A 5,807-nucleotide genomic window follows, 5' to 3' on the forward strand; every position below is an offset into this window, starting at 1 on the left:
GCAATTCATTGGCATGGAACGTTTTTGGTCTTTAACACAGTTCCTAGTCATTCACAAATCACTTTCAAATAGTTGAAATCAAAACCGATAGTGGAAATATTTAGTGCATATTTAGTATATTTATTATTCTATGCTAATTTGAAATCTTGGTATATATTATGATTTCTTAAAGTATATTTCCAATTTCACTCACAACGATATACAAAAATCGGTTTAGTTTTTATTAACATATAGTTTAAAGTCTCGATTAAAAGAAGATAACTAATCATTTAAACATTTCTAGATAGATATTCATTGACATTGATACATTGAAGTATCCAGCAGCATTTTTGTCGTATGTCACTTCTACAATCCTTGATGATATATAAATTCTGCAATTTATCTTTTATTATTAAGAGTATTAACCTTCTCAAAAGTTCTTAATGCTAATTTTAAAATTCAATTGTAAAGTGATACAATTGTTTTCATATATGTCTATCAGTTCTACAGACCTTGATGATATATATACTCATTACTTATTTTCTTCAATATGTTTCTCCATTTCATTCACCGATTCTCGATTAAGCTCTCTTGTAGTCCAGTTTGTTATATCAGCATCTCTCAACGTTTACAATGATCATATTTAATAATTTTTCTGTGCTCCTAGAGTTTTAGAGCTTTTTTAAATGAGCTCTGCCATTCGTATGGCTGATAAATTTCTTTAAATTTTTGATTAATTTTCCGTCTACATATATCATAATCTAATGCATTTGAGACTCATAAAGATTTCATACTCTCTCATATATAATACAGTACGTCACCATCTTCATAAAATTCAGTTGAAACATTCCTCGTCGACAGCTATATAAATATAGCAAATCTCTTATCACTGTTTATGGCTTTGGCAGTTGGAAGTAAAAAACCAAAAAAAAGATGACAAAAATGACCTGCTGGATGTTAATTTTGCAAAGTTAGAATATTTTAACTCTTCGAGTTGATCTAATACATATAAATAGACAATAAGCAATGAGAATATATTAAAATATAATGTAATGTAGTCTTTAATACTCTTAAAACAACGTTTTTCTCTATAGTTCGTTGCTTTCTTCGCATCCGTTGCTGTGTCCTGCTGCTTGGGAGGCGTCGCAGTCCCAGCAGCCGTTCCTGCCGCTTACTACGTACCGTACGCATCCTCCTACAGCGCCAGCGTAGTCAACCATGCCATCGCAGCCCCAGTAGCTGCCCCAGTCACCGTTGCCGCTCGTTTGGCCGCTCCCGTCGCTGCTCCTTTGGCCGCCGCCCCTTTGGTCGCTAAAGCAGCTCCCCTCGTAGCCGCCCCAGCTGACAGTGTTTTGATAGAATGGTGGTTTGAAAGCCATCAAAATCATCAAAAAATGTACAAAAAGAAAACTAACCAATAACAAATTATGCCTCGAGATGTGAAAAATGATCGAATTGAATGGGTCCGACGCAACGATGAAAAGGCTGAATTATTCCCATAACATTTAGCTCACGTATTCCAACCGAATGATATAGAATCTACAATAGATACAATTCCCATTTGACAACGACCCCAATCCTAAAAAGGAATTGATGATATTTTACCTGGGTTATTGAAAGACCTGCCACCAAAACCAATAATCATGTTGCCATATACATTCAATGCCTGTCTGAGACTGAAGCATGTTAGCGGAATGTCTTAAGGTTGCTCGGATAATTATGCTTAAAAAATTTGACAAACCAGCAGAACAAGTTGGATCTTACCTATCTATTTCGCTGTGAACTCCGGTATCAAAATTATTTGAAAATCTGAAACCATATCATTACTTTGAAAATCACCACTGGACAATCGACCAAGTCCATAGAGAAACAGCCGTTGTTGATAAGGCATTCGAAGAAAAGAAATACTACCCTGTTATATTTCTGGACGTCTCACAAGGTTCTAATGATACGGTATTTAGCATTATGCTATGCCAATTGGGATTAACCTACAAAATGAGTAAATTCCTACCGCGGAATTACTGTCTACTACCGGAATCATATCTATTCGAAAGAAAATTTAGAGTTTCGCATGAAGAGATAATCTCAACATTTAAAAATATTTTGGCTGGAGTTCCACAGGGTTGTGTTTGGGACTACTTCTGTATCTGCTGTAACACCTGCTGGTACACACACTAGCACAAACTGGTAGTCTGAGAGGATATATTAAAAATCATCGTGGTCCGGTAGATTGAATATACTGCGCTAACGCGTGCGTCCCCACTGTTACAAATATTTGAATATTATCAGCGTTGCTTGGGACGTCGTGGGAGACTCTGTGTGTTAATTATAACCAAACTTCTGATATCGGCATACTATTAGTCTTCAAGACGTAAAATATCCTCTGTACTACATTTTTAATTAAATGGTAATGTTTATATGTTTTATATTAACCTATATATTTATTATATATATATATATATATATATATATATATATATATATATATATATATATATATATAGATATATATATATATATATATGTAATAAAAATGATCTTTAAAAACAGTAAGATGACATTCATTTACAAAACATTTTATAGGAGGTAAAAAGAAAAATACAGCATAATATTAAATTTTTATTTATAAATTAAGGGATATAAAACAACGAACCTTAACTATGCCATAAAAATTTACTAAACTGCCACATATTTGGATAATACAAATGTATTATATATTAATACAATTTTATAACAACTTCCTTGTAGATATATTCCTTAATACTTTTCACACTATTTACTAATTAATTATAATACAATAAAAGTTGCAATAGAAAATTTTTCCAAATAAAGGCAAGGTTTATATGTAATGGCAAAAGAGCTTATCCACTAAATATATATATATATATATATATATATATATATATATATATATATATATACCTTTCAAATATATTCATTTATTTCTTATTAGATTTGCTTTTCTTATCTTTGATGTTTGGGAAGATTAATCTTCGTTATTAACCAATCATACAGCCCTAGCAAGTACAATACTTCCCCAAATAATTATCTTTTCAGGATTAATGGTATGCAATCTTTTCCTGCAATGCTTATAATTCAGCAATGCCTATAAACTGGAAGATTGATATTACTAAATATATAATTCTATATTACCTTGTCAATATTCAATAATGAGAGAGATTCTGAGATTCATATTGGCTACTTGTACTTGCTTCAAATATTGGGTCTTAGAGTATTATTAAATAAAAAAAAATTATATATATACAATTACAGACAGAGTCAAATTAATGTTTTGCCCATAACTTTTCATTCATGGAAATTACTACCTAGACAATTACTACTTATACACTTGTATATTAAGCTTCTTGGCTCCTTATTCCCTGTAAAATTCTTTAATAAATATTTCTGTCTATATCGTCCTGTGCCTTTCAACTTTCAAAGCCTTAGAAATTCTTAAAATAAATATTAGATTGTTTAACAGCTGTATTATGGATCTGACAAAGATGCTGCCGAAATTCAATATGTATGGATACTAAAATCATTAAGTTGAGGACACAGAGAAGGCAAATGATCCTTTCTGTTATCGGGTTAAGTTGCCCAGCAAGCTCATGGTAAAATGTATATGTCTGTTTCTTTCTCTTACTACTAAGTATGTCTTATTACAAACTTGACATATTAATTTAATTACGCAACAAAATTTAAGTCATTTAATTAATTTATCCTATTTGTAACGACTGAAACTAGACCTACTCTTGACTCTCCATCTTTGTAATCCCATTAAAATGCTAGAATGTTAATGTAAAAGGCCTTACGTCAAAATATAACTTTATAAAAAGCCATATCAAAACGCTACCTTGATGATAACTCCTTATATAGTAGCATATAAGCTTCTTGACTTCTTGTTTTCTAAGAAATTCTTTTATCAATATATTTTTTCTTTATCATCCTGTGGCTTCCTCCAAGCCTTACAAATCCTTAAAATATAGATTAGATTGTTTAACATCTGTATTATGGATCCGACAAAGATGTTGCCGAAAGTCAGTATGTATGGATCAAGAAATCACTAAATTGGAGACACAGAGAAGGCAGATGATCCTTCCTGTTATCGGCTTTAGTTGAGCAGCAAGCTCATGTTGAAATCTTTCTTTCTCTTGCTACCAAGTATGTGATATTACAAACTTGACATATTAATTTACTTTCACTGCAAAATTTAAGTCATTTAATTAATTTATCCTATTTGTAACGACTGAAACTAGACCTACTCTTGACTCTCCATCTTTGTAATCCCATTAAAATGCTAAAATGTTAAAGTAAAAGGCCTTACGTCAAAATATAACTTTATAAAAAGCCATATCAAAACGCTACCTTGATGATAACTCCTTATATAGTAGTATATAAGCTTCTTGACTTCTTGTTTTCTAAGAAATTCTTTAAGCAATATATTTTTTCTTTACCATCCTGTGGCTTCTTTCATGTCTTACAAATCTTTAAAATATAGATTAGATTGTTTAACATCTGTATTATGGATCCGACAAAGATGTTGCCGAAATTCAGTATGTATGGATCAAGAAATCACTAAATTGGAGACACAGAGAAGGCAAATGATCCTTCCTGTTATCGGCTTTAGTTGAGCAGCAAGCTCATGTTGAAATTTTTCTTTCTCTTGCTACCAAGTATGTGATATTACAAACTGGATATATTAATTTACTTTCACTGCAAAATCTAAGTCATTTAATTAATTTATCCTATTTGTAACGACTGAAACTAGACCTACTCTTGACTCTCCATCTTTGTAATCCCATTAAAATGCTAAAGTGTTAAAGTAAAAGGCCTTAAGTCAAAATATAACTTTTTAAAAGGCATATCAAAACGCTACCTTGATGATAACTCCTTATATAGTAGTATATAAGCTTCTTGACTTCTTGTTTTCTAAGAAATTCTTTAAGCAATATATTTTTTCTTTACCATCCTGTGGCTTCTTTCATGTCTTACAAATCCTTAAAATATAGATTAGATTGTTTAACATCTGTATTATGGATCCGACAAAGATGTTGCCGAAATTCAGTATGTATGGATCAAGAAATCACTAAATTGGAGACACAGAGAAGGCAGATGATCCTTCCTGTTATCGGCTTTAGTTGAGCAGCAAGCTCATGTTGAAATTTTTCTTTCTCTTGCTACCAAGTATGTGATATTACAAACTGGATATATTAATTTACTTTCGCTGCAAAATTTAAGTCATTTAATTAATTTATCCTATTTGTAACCACTGAAACTAAACCTACCTTTGACTCTTTATATTTGTAATCCTGCTATAACGCTGAAATGTTTAACTAAAAGGTCTTCTTTCTAAGTAAAAAGGAACATCACAACATAACTTTAAAAATGCCATATCAAAGACTTTAATAGTTAAACAAATAAATGCCCAACGTTTAATCAGAACAATACGTCGCCATATCTTTTGAAGAACGTTTGGCTTGCAATACCATGCAGTGTTGCCAAATCTACAGGCAAGTACCATATATTGTACTAAAAACTAAGAAAACGTATCTACTCTATTATTATTTTTTGTTAAAAAACAACATATAAAATTTAATATCAGAAAGTCTTGTTTAATATATTATTTTTCTAAGATAAAATACACCCATAAAGCAAATAGCCCAGCTGTAAATTTGGCAACATCGACTTTAAGCATTTCGGATTGCGGGCAGTAGATTGCGCCGACGAATATACGAAAGTAGCCGAATCTCCGGACCACGATGATTTTTAATGTATACTCGGTCCGAGACGCCCGAAGAAAAACGACCGAGACCTAGCCGTCCCCAGTC

This window comes from Rhynchophorus ferrugineus, unplaced genomic scaffold (genome assembly GCF_030347505.1).
Source record: "Rhynchophorus ferrugineus isolate W39M unplaced genomic scaffold, kcgeb_rfMv2 rfM10, whole genome shotgun sequence".
Lineage (NCBI taxonomy): Eukaryota > Metazoa > Arthropoda > Insecta > Coleoptera > Curculionidae > Rhynchophorus > Rhynchophorus ferrugineus.